This window comes from Cyanistes caeruleus, chromosome 2 (assembly GCF_971803275.1).
Source record: "Cyanistes caeruleus chromosome 2, bCyaCae1.hap1.1, whole genome shotgun sequence".
In the NCBI taxonomy this organism is placed as follows: Eukaryota; Metazoa; Chordata; class Aves; order Passeriformes; family Paridae; genus Cyanistes; species Cyanistes caeruleus.
In genome coordinates, this window is record NC_141702.1 from 68,095,721 (window position 1) to 68,108,285 (window position 12,565).

The following is a 12,565-nucleotide window of genomic DNA, read 5'->3' on the forward strand; positions in this document are numbered from 1 at the left end:
CATCCATATTTTAAACAATTAGTATCATCAAAAACATGGTAAATGTTGTAATAATTAAATTTTTTTTCTGTTCACAAGTATTATCTAGACAATTCAGCAGTCTGGTTCCTTGGGTGTAAGGAGACCTTCATCACACAGTACTGTGGCAGTAATTTCTGGAGTGGGAAACCAGACAGTTCAGAGATTATAGCAGCAATGGAGAAACTCTCCACAAAGGTATAGTAACAAATCCTCCACTTACAGAAAATACCACATAATTTTCACACAGTAATTGATGGAGATAAAGTTTTTAGGATGGCACATGGAAATCCGCAAACAACACAATGCATGCAGCTCAATTATTCCATAAAGTAGAAAAACTCACTGTACTTTCAGGCAGCTAAAAAGAAAAAAAATCCCCGTATCTGATATTTAGACTTCATTAGCTCAATGTCACTAGTTAGAATTTAACCATTACTTCTGAATAACAAAGGAAAAAGTGTAGTTTGGGTGGTTTGGGTTTTTGTTGTTGTTGTTGTTTGTTTGTGGGGCTTTTTTCTTGTTTTTTGGGGTGTTTTTTGTGAAGGATATTATGATAGTGAAAAAAGGTAAAAATTACTTACCTGAGATGCCAAATGACACATATAGATCCTGATGCTCCCTTAATCTTCATACTCACTTAAGGAGGGGGTGGGGGGGAAAGAAATGAAATAAAGTAGGAAAAAAGTCACCATATAGCATATAGATCTATAAAGTTGGTGCGGTGCAATTAAGCAGTTTCCAGATGTGATTATCTTAATTTTATTTCATCTGCAATACAGTATTTCCATAATGACTGGATGGGACATTGCATTTTCATTGTTCTGTATGTTAATCTTAGAATTCATTGTTATTGATAATATCAACTGGTATTATGAAAGTTAATGTGTATAAAATCTCTTCAACCAACCAGCTGGTTTTTAATCTCATGGTATTATGAGAGTTAATGTCTATAAAGTCTCTTCAGCCATCCAGCTGGTTCTGAATCTCAGTTCATCAGATGTTAAACATTATAAAACAATGCAGGATTGCTCCCACCTTAAAGTCCAACACTCTTCTTTATGTATATGACGAAATAGTAATTTTATTCTTGTTTTTTGTTAAGCACAGTAAAAATTCTCTTTTACATCCAACAAATTATTTTTGTAATGGTCTCTTCTTTCCTCTGATGATGGCAGTTTTCTCAATGGGAAGCATCAGTGGGTGGGATCCAGCTCATCTGATATTGGTCCAGGTTTTCTGTCATGGTCCATTGCTGGATAATTTATTTTTGATTTTGCAGTTCAAAGATTATGGTTGGTAGATCCCTAGAGCTGCTGCATATTCAAGGCTCTTATTCTAATTCAAATACAAGTTCTATTCAAATAGAACTCCTGATGCATCTTAGTCCTATCTAGGAACAAAGGCCTGTGGACCCCAGATTTCAGAAACCTTGGTGAAAAGTAGTCAGGCCAGCAATAGCCCAACTTTCCTAGTAAACTGAAAGGTGGGATGTTTCTAGTACATGAAACTGAAGTTTATCTTTTGACTCACTTTTCAGATAAAGATCTATATCAGCAAGACCTCACATTTCAGTTAGAAACTCAAAGCTTATACACTTTTAGTAATGAACTTCTTACGCACAAAGTTAATAGACACTAAGCTCCCTACCTTCTTAGCAAACACTACAAATACCTGCCACCAAATAAATGTTTGTTCAAGTTTTTAAAATAAATATTTATTGCAGTTACTGAAATATTTTATTTAGTTAAGTAGGATGATTTTATTTCGAACACTTCACTATGTATCAAACATTGCTAAAAATTTGCAATGTGAATTACAAAAACTCTTTTCCTGGATTTTAAAGGAGGAAGACAAAAGATACACTTTAGCTGGGGCCAACCTGCTAAATGATGGCTAACGACAACATTCTCATTTGCCTTCAGCAAGTGCCTGAACTCACTTTATCTTGACCTGGCAAAATAAAAAGGGCTAAAAAGCCCTCAAGTTTCATCTGAAAAAAACCTTCCAGCAGAATACCTTTTTTTTTTTCACTAGCCTTTTGAGCTAGGGCACCTTTGCATAAACTATACAGAAAGATTTAAAGACTTCTTGTATGTAGGTAGAGGTGCAGGTTTTGTCAGTCTCTATGTACATACACATACACAGCAAGATGTACATAATAGGATAAGCTTTGCTCTGGGGTTTATTACATCCCCTGTTGGCAGCAAGCAGCAAAAAAGGCAACAGAATTTAGACTTGTTTTTAAAATATAGCAAATCAGTTTGGAAGTGGTGGGTAATTTTGGAAGCATCATTTTGCTGCATACTGCAGAAGGAATCAAGCATGTTTTAGCTCTTAGCCTGTGCAGGGCTCCTCCAAGTACACTCCTTTAAAGCCCAACAAAAAATTATGTTATGTAGCCCTGATGTAACTTCAGGAGTCTTGTGTTTCCAAAGTTATGCCTTGTAGAATGAATTTGTCCTCATGGTTTTAGAAGGCAATAATTGTTTTCTCAAGTAATTCTTTCTCTGTAAACATCTGTAGGAGGAACATTCTGACATCAATAATTTAATCTCTCACATACTTTCTAGTAGTCTGTAGAGTCTAGTTACACAGTAGACCATGAAATTAAGTTACCACTAGACACAAAAATAAAAACTGTCTGTGCCATTTTTACAGGGAAAAAGAGAGGTATCATATCACCTTTTTGCCTCTCTGAACCTGAATTTCATCACAATATAGAGAGGATGTGTGTTCTTGCATCTGTGCGTGGCTGTAACAAATGCAATACCTGCATATTATAGGTGCCTATAAATCAGATTCTAGGACTGAGTGAAACTCCTATAGTAACAAAAATCACATGTTGTCACAGCCTGAGATGAGAAATATCAATTACTATATGGATTGTTTAAAATGCTTTTTAAGGTGTTTTATACATGTATTAGTGTACTGAATAGGAGGAAGAAACAATTATACAAAGTGGTTTATGTATAAATGCATTTCATCAACATGCTAGGAGCATAACAAATGATGGAAAAAATTGCTTTTCCCTTACAGCCTTTCATTCTCTATGACATTCTGCAACTTTTTAACAGTTAAAGAACTATTAGTAGTAAGTAGGAAGAATAAATATTGGAAAATAAAAGACAAAGTAAAGATCACCCCTGCTGTACTACAGTACACAGCAGAAAAACATCAGAAGAGAAAGAAAAGATTAAAAAGATAAAAAAGCAAAACAACAGAAGAAAAGGCAACTATTTTTAATTGATTTTTTTTTTTTCAAAAACAAAGTGTGTGAAAAAAACGGTCCCATCAGAAATCTTGCATGGAAAATGTGAATATCCTCTAGGAATTAATCACTTTCTTCATTATCCACTATATCAAGAATTATTTTATCTGGATGACTCCATATGATTCCAATCTCAGTATGTGTCTTTGTAAATTTTTGTTATGGCATCAATGTAAGTCTGCAGGAAGCACACTAGGATCACTTCCCAATAAAGAACAGATTTAGTAACATTGTGAACTTGTGTAAATTAATTTGCATTATCTGATAATCAAAGATAATTTTTTAAATTTCATTATACATTTTTAAAAACATGTATAGTTGTGGGGTTTTGATTTGTTTTCCTTTTTTTTGTGTGTGTGTTGTTTTGATTTTTGTGGGGGTTTTGTTTGTTTGTTTTTGTTTGTTTGGTGTTTGCAGCCACAGAACTAAATTATATTCTAAAAGAAAACTTTAGAATGAGAAGATATATAATGCCTTGCTGAAAGGGCCTAAGAAAATTGAGCCACAGAAGCGAAAAAGCCACAGGTAAATGAGAACTGATTACTAGCAAAGAAACTAGCAAGTGGCTGTTCTTTGATGCTCTTTTCAGACCTTTGCCTAGCTTCTCCAGACAGATGAGTGAGAATCTGTTCACACACTGATAAAGACAGAAAGAGACTGCTTTTATACAGGAGTAAGAAAACCTTGTCAAATTTCTGTAACTGAAGTCAAAGAAAGTCTGTATATTTTGGTGTGGTGAAGGGTAATGAATGTTTGCATTTTTATTTGCCTTTAATTTCATATCAATATAAATAAACTTTTTTTGACACTTTTATCTGTATTTTTAAAATATGTATTCAAGCTGAATAAAATGCAAAATGCTGAAATCATTTATCAGGGCAGGGGAGGAGAGCAGTTATTTCTGGGCAGTGGGTTTGTGTAACTGCATCAGCAACATGTTCAAGGGATCTGGGTCCATATTCCCTTTGACTCTCCTTCTACAATGACATTCTTGTGACTGAGGCAATAGGCAAATACTTGATCCTATACATATATATCCTATATATATATAAATATCCACAGTCTTGAAGGCCTCTCTTAGTGAACTTCTTTGTAATTTCCATATGTAAGTGATAAATAGGAGATAAACAATTAAAAATATTTTTTTCAAGTCAAACAGCAATGATCTTTACCCAGATTCAGGCATCATGATTATTTTCCATGAGAATCACAGACTGTTAAATGGAAGAGGGTTGGGAAGAGCCAATGTCCTTCCAGACTGGACTATCTGGGATGTGGGGAGGTCAGCTCTGCTCACAGGAACCTGAGACCAAGCACTTCACTTCTGCTGGATGGATTTGAAATGTGCAGCAGTGCAGCAATTGAGCTGTGCTCACCTCTGCCTGATCCAGGGGTCTATTCAGAACCAGTATTGATTTGCTGATTTAACTACATGTGACTCAAGCATTTATTGTGTTGCATTTCACTGAACTTTAATTTTTGCAGTTTTGCTCATGAAGATTAGAAAGACTTTTTGTGTGGGACTGTGCACTTTGCAATGACAGAGTTTAAAATCTTTTCTTATGCCAGCACAAGTAAAATTTCTCCACCTGCAACCAAGTTCATGTGTTTGTTTCCAGATGAGAAAAAAGAAAGTAATAAACCAATTAGTCCTTGCCAATGAATTCTACGGTAATAAAAAGCATAACAATTCTAAAACTTTTTCTTCACTTTATGTCTTTGAACTTTATTGAATCTCTCTTATCTTTTCAAAAGAACAGTCTGATTCCTGGATTCAAATTGTTCTTTAACACAGACTTCTTAATATCCTGCTGTTTTGAAACCATACTTTATCAGCAACATTATTGATTTGTAGATCCACATAACTGAAAATCAATATGAATATAAATCTCAGTCCTCAACAACTTAAAATGGTGAAAAAACAAATTCCTAACTCAGTTTTTCAATTTTTCCATAGAGCTCAATTAAGAGATATGGAAAACCCCAAATCTCCATGTTTATCAGTTACATTAATTAACAAGAGGAGGATCTGGGGATGAAATGTTTTTTAAAAGCTTAAATTAAAGCAGTGCATTAGAAAACAGTGTTGAGAACTTATAACAACAAACCCCTATTTTTAACATTCATATTCTGGCTTAGATGTGATGTTGCTCTGTAGACAACTCTATTGTGTGTGTTATATAAATTTAGAGCAGAGAAAAACTCATTTTCTTGGTATGTCTTCCTAAACCTCAATGAGAAAAAAAAAAAAAAAAGTTATGAGATGGTAAATGATCCTGTCTTACTTATCTTAGTGGAAAGTTCCTTCTTAATCCAAATTTTCAGTTTTAATATAGATGGAACTACAGAGAGAAGTGGAATAAGTAAGAAATTAGACTTACATTAACATGAGTAAAATTTCATTTTCCCCCCTCTATTTATAACTTCCTTGTTCTTCAGTTATTTAATCTTTTTGTTGTGTTACATTTTCCCCAGCTGAAAAACTTTCACACTATCTACAGAGATCTTTTCCAGGATTCTCTCTCTGGTTTTATCGTAAAAGTGAACAGAGACTTTTTTATTTCTGAGACGCTTGGAAACTTTCAGGTTCATTATCAGCTCCCACAGTGGAGTAAACTTGACCTTGGCATCTTATGAGGCACTGAGGGGGCTCACCAATACACTTACACAACTGTGGCTACAGATGCGCCTTTCATTTCTCAGCATGGATGAGATACTTCAAGCAAATTATGAGTTTCTTTGGACATCACCTGCTTTTTATCTATGGAAGATTAAGTCTGTTGCTTTGCTGGCTTTGATTAAAAACAGAAGTTCGTATGAAAGACTAGTTGGTGTACAGAGGCTACACCAATTAATCCATGTTTCTGCTTTTATTTAGCTAGTGTTTTGGACAGCTGAGTATTTCAATAAAAGCAGCGAGGTTATTTTACACACATTAATTATACTCTGCCATTTTGCAATAGGCCTGTATAACTATAACAGCCCTAACTATCTTTGATATGTAAGTAAAATTGCCTGTTGATATTGTAGGTTAGAGCAACTAAAATCTATTGGGCAGTTCCGACAGACTGAAGTATGTAACTGACTGAAGAAAATGCTGGCAAGGATGTTTGCTTTTAGATAGCTTAACTATCTAACAATGAAAGTTGGTGGGTTTTAGGAAAAACTAAAAATGAGAACAAATCTGGAACTTCAACAAAAGGAAACATGACATTAAATAGTTCTTGTAAAGAATGTGTCTAAGATCATTAAATGCAAGATGTGTAGTGTCTCAGAAGTGTGACAGATATGTAGTGGCATTTTAAATGTAGGTACTATCTTCTAACCAGGGATAAATCAGAACTGAGCAATCAATAATCACACATTCTGTTATCCTTATATATGCTTATAGTATTTTTGGGTTGTTTGATAGGTTTGTTTTGTTTGTTGTCTGATTTAATCAAATTTAGTCAATTACCTACATTGGCCAGTACAGGTTTTATCTGTATGTGAAGCAGGAGGGAAAAACCTTTTGGTGAAGAAGGGTCTTCATCTCCTCTCCAAGGGTCCAAGGAGCAGAAAAAGTATTCCTGGCAAATGGTTGGAACTTAAAGGTCAAGTGGTATCAAGATCAACAGAAAAAAAAAAAGACCAAAAGAATTACAAATTACAAAAGAGAGTAGAAAGTTCTGGAAGCTGAGGAGTAAACAAGCAGAAGGAACGTCTGAAAGATAAACACTAAACACATACTTAAGTTCAGCTTTTTTTCTGCAAACTGATGGTAGAAACAAAGAGAAAGGATGATAGCTAAGAGGTTAAATAGAGGATGGAGGATAGATCCAAGCTTAGCCACAGCTGAAATCAAAGGCTAAGTCTGGGCTGCAGAGGAAAAGCAAACAGGAGGTGCACCATATGTTCAAGGTGTCCACTTCCTTTCTAACACCTGTATGTCCTGTCCTGCTATCAAGCAAATAAATAGATTGTGTTCAGATAAGCCATACCCAGTCCTGACAGTTCTTTGTCCTGAAGAGGTGGTCATATATCTATTGTTGCTTCAGCTCCAACTTCTTAATTTATCAATTCATTGAATACAATTGAATACAATTTGTTTGAAATATAAGCAAAAGAAAAGGTAGCAACAAAATGCTACTTAACAAAATGTTAGCCTGTTCATTTGGCTACTCCAGAACAATGAAACACATCCATGCACAGCAGGAGAGAACTGTGAGTCCTCAGCTGTCCCAACTGCAATACCCTTTACAGTGTCTATCTGTTTATCTTTCTAATATCTTCTAGATGACTCTTCTGATTTAAAAAAGAAAAAAAAAAAGAAAAAAAAAGTGCATTAGGCAAAGAGTCTTTGTATGATTTAGCATTAAGGTCCTGATAAAAACAAGACAGTGTGATTTAAGCAAGACGAGGCATTAGGTGAATTCTGCTTTGTGTTGTTCTACTTGATGCACACTCGAGTCTGGGCAGCGGACTCTGAGAGAGGGAGCACACATGTTACAGAGTGCTGTTTCATACAGAATTCCCATCATCCAGTGCCTAGCAGCAATTTGTGTATCATAAAGTATCCCACATATTGGGTGTCCCACATACAAGATGTGGGGTTTTCACATAATTCTCCCTTGCCTGCTGTCAGGCATAAACCCAAGTGTGATACAACAGAGTTCTCACTGTCATTGCTGAAAAGTATTGATGTGAAAACTAATTAATTGGTCTGTCTTCAGAAACAGCACATATTTGTTTGGGTTAGAAATTTTAGTTGTTCTAGCCTATACCCGTTGGATGTGGTAAGAAATTTTAGAAAAATGTGTTTCTTCATTGTCTTGCCAATAACAGCTCTGTTAGATTCAAATGGCAACTTAAAGAAAAACAACAAAACAACAAACCTGTTATCTGCTGTCATTCAGCAGTTCATTCCCCTCCTGTTTGTTTCTGTACGTGTTATTTCAGTATCTCTTATCAAAATGCAAAACATGCAGTTTCTTCCTCTATGTCCCAGGTTAAATCATCCTTTCAAACTTCAGCCATTCTAAATAGATTAAAGTTGGTTTCAAGATTTTAAAGATCTTTTCTCATGTAGATATTTCTGTGATTCTCACGGACGTTAGTTAAGGTCATAATTCCCAGTGATAGCACATACGGGGGTTTTGCAATTGTATATATCACACAGCTTATTTAAATAGCTACTTATAGCCTAAAAGTCTCAAATTTTTTGGCAGAAGATGTTTGAAAAACTGCTTTGTCTTTATGATGATTTCTTTCAACAGTTTTCACAAAAGTGACCACAAGCTAAACACCAGCCCTCACAAACCCAGCAGCTGATACAGCAATGAGGTAGCCAGCTTTATCTCCAAACTGATCCCAACAGTCAGAGGGTTCTTTTCCTCTGAGGGCTTGTCCTAAGTAGAAAATACCTGTGGTTTTAACATCATATTAATGAAAAGTGCAGGCCAAGCAGACTTGGTTCCATCAAAAATTTTATACCTTTTTGGTATATTTATCATACACCTTAGCAAGCTACAGTAGGGAAAGCACCAGTTACACCTGTGGTCGACTCCTGCCTCTGTGTCTTCCTGACTGTCTGTCGTGCTCTTTTTCTGCCCAGCAAATCTACTGGCAATTAAGAGCTACATGGAGTTCATTAATGAGTAACAGAGTTAGATTTATGATCTTTCAGAGGAAAACTTCAATTTCCTCCCAGCTTCCTCCCTCACACAGCATATTGACATTAGAGGCAAGAGAAAGAGAAAACAGTGTTTTGATAAGTGTTTCTTACCATATTTGCGTAAACTATGTGAAGGTGAATGTGCTATAGTTTTCACAGTAACAAAAAGCAGTTGCAGCAAAGTTTAGCTTCCTTTGCAGCTGGGCAAGAACCTGTTATATATATTTCACTTAATGAAATACTATCTGAAATATAAATGCATTCTCAGAAAAAGTAGCATTTACAGATGAGCCTAACTCTGGCAAACATGACCATGCATTAGGAATTACCATTTCTATCCAACTCTTGCTTCTGTTCCTGTTCCTGGTGTGCCCAGGCTCTGTGATGCTCCAGGACAGCAGAGACTGAAGTGCAGTTGTGGCAGCTTTGCACCAAAGAGCTGCTGGTGGTCTGTTTCTCGCTCACCATCACGGCAAAACAGTGCTGGCTTATGAAAGGATGCTGTGATTTTGTATCTTCAAGTACAAGCAAGGAGTAGGAGGAAAAATAACACCTCTTTGACACATGGCCAGGGTTCTTCCTTAAGGACATTTACTTCTACTGTGCTTCTTGTAGGAGGCCAGAAGCATAGCATAGCCCAGATCAGATGTTTGTGTCAGAGTTAATGACAACCAGAAAAGCTTGATATGCTCATCAGATATTTTAGGACTGCCTGAGGTTTTTAAACTTAAACAAAATCCTTCTATAGAAACATCTTACACATATTCTCCAAAACAAAAATTATCAGAACATACATTTCACAAAATTGTCAGTCTTTTCTAGAGTCTTCAGCAATTAGGAAAATACTTGGATACAGTTTTCCTCAGTAAGTTATTTTTGGTGCTTGACTTTACTCCCAGTAAAGACATTTGAGGTATTGTCAGTCAAGTTCTAATTGCTAAGACCCATTCAGTCAGAGGAGCTGAGCTCTATAAGAAAATGAAAGAAGAGCAGTCCTGTCTAATACCAACATATCTTTTACTTTATTAGTACCTCTTCAAAGTCTCTATCTTTTGAAACAATTACCCAAATAAAGGGATGAAGGATGTAGACTCAAGACTAAATTAATTTGACATAATTTTGGCAATTTTGGTTACATATTTAGAGCTACATATGATAATGTACAGAACAAAAAAAGGAAATTGGAAAGAGATTTGTGGGATGTATCATTTAAGGGAGTATGACACCGTACAATTTCTGTAATGGTGAGATAGGTTAGTGGTGCAATAGAAAAGAAAAAGTCAACCAGGATGTGTGAAGCATGTGGGAAGAGAATAAACTTTACTACATCAGCAGCATTTATCCCTTACTATACTGCTGAGATGCATACAAAATGGCTTTCCTGATGCTTTTCCAAGTTAAGCATGTGAAACTAATTGGTTTCTTTAGTTGGTTGATTGGTTGGTTGTTTGGCTGGCAAAATTTCAATTTTAATCAGTTCAAAACCAAGGAAAAGTCAACATTTTGACAATACACAAGTATTATTTTTGGTTTTATTTTATTAAGTTTTATTAAAAGTCTTTACATTAAAATTCAAGCAAATTTCATAAAAATGTGAAAATATTATAACACCAAAATGAATGAGGTGTTAAAATCAAAATAAATTAACTAAATTTCCATGTCATTGAATCTTACTCTCATAAAAAAACTCTTAAGTTAAAATAATTTTCCTTAAACAGTTCAAACTGAGAAATAATTTCTTAGGCACAGTAAGATGCTTGGCTCCTCAGTTCACATCTGCACATCCACTTTCCATGCTCATGAACTGAAAAGAGAGTTCAGAAAACCTTTGTGTTTAACTGCCTGTGAAGCTTCTCTTTCTGTATAAAACTCCCTTTAATAATTTCTGTGTAATAATGTTATAAAAATAACAGTTTGGAAAGAAATACAATCTGTAAAAGCATGGTGCTTGTATCAGATCCTTAAGTGTATTTTTCTTTTAAAGATGACATGGCTTTCTTTCCTTATATGTATGAGAAAACAGATTGGTCTCATCTTTATTCTCCTCAGGGCTTTGGAAACATATCCTCACATGCTCCAATTAAATAGCAGATATTTTTGAATCAGGAAGCACTTCGTTTTTGATACTTCATTCTTTCTGTCTGTCTTTTCCATCTCTAAAGAAATAGAGATCTTTTAGTAGAGAATCTCAATGTTTTGGTGCCTGGTCCAAGCAGCCGCAGGCTCCCTTCAGTTCCCTGCATAACTTGAATGCTGCTGTGCCCATTGCATGATCAAGCATGGTAGACAAAATACACCAACAGGATCTTAAGAACTGTAGATTCAAAAGATTAAAAGAAAAAGACACATAAAAAATATGCTGATAAAAGTCAAGTGTCAATATTTAAATGATTATATGTTTTAGTTTCTTTGCTGCCAAACAGCATTTTACTTGATATTTCTTGGTTTACAGTATGTGTGAGTCAGCTGTCATCAGGAACTCATGCAAATCTGCAAACAAAAGTAGACAATCTGCTAACAAAACAGAATGGATATGTAGATTGAAAGTGATTTCTCTTTCATTTAAGGCCAAATTGGCTAAAGCCAACCTCCAAAATGGGAGACACATCAGTCAACAATATCTCTCATCATCGTTTATTAATTTGGGTCTTGATTATTCTATCAGAGTCAAGCTGGCAGTGCATCTATGGTTACACATACAATGTTCATAATAAATCACAGTGACTTGTCATTTAGTTTAAATAGCTATTTACATAATGATTAATTGATATAATCTGAAATATTAACAATACTGACATAGGACTGCCAAATATTTTCCTGCAGAACTGCTTTTCCTTCTTTTATTATTCTTTAAGGAAAGGAATCTCCAGGCCCTCTTGATTTTACTCTCTTCATAACTATAAAAACTCTCATTTTGCTGCTTTATTGAAGAGGACATCTTTTCACAACCTTGAACTTACTCTTCCAACCTGATTTTTCTGTAACTCACATCTTTCACAGAGTAAAATTCTTTCTAAGGAAAATGACAGAGCTTTACATGATCTTATCAAATCCATAGTTATTTCTCCTTAGGCAGCAGCTATTTTACATATCATAGTTGCAGAATTTTCTCAACCTACCTTCACGCCTCACATTTTCATTTGGACAAGAAGTCATATCTTTGCAACTTTTGAATGCTCATCCCCAGGCTTTCTCACATGAAGATGTGAGAAGGTTGAACTCCACTCTCGAGTATTTTCACCTCTTTTATAGCAGCCACCTCAGTAAGCCTGTGTTACCTACTCCATGCATTTGCAAGCCCTCATCTTTATGCTCTGTTCTGATCTGAGGGAAAATGAATCTTTTCAATGAATGCAACTGCAAAAGGCTGCTTAAGCAAGCCCATGTGTGGGACACAGAACACCACTTGCTTGGAGTTCTGCGTGGAGGTGCTGGAAAAAGACTGGCAATGGGAAACCTGGTAAGGAATAGAAAGACAGAGGGTGGTGCAAAGGTGTTCAGGCTCTGGAGGAAGGGAATGAATCTCCTGAGCAACAGGCTTGCTTTCTGTCCTCCTATGAGTCCTATCCACTTCATGATTCTTTTCAGTCTTTGGAAGAAATCATTCATCTATCTCATGCTGA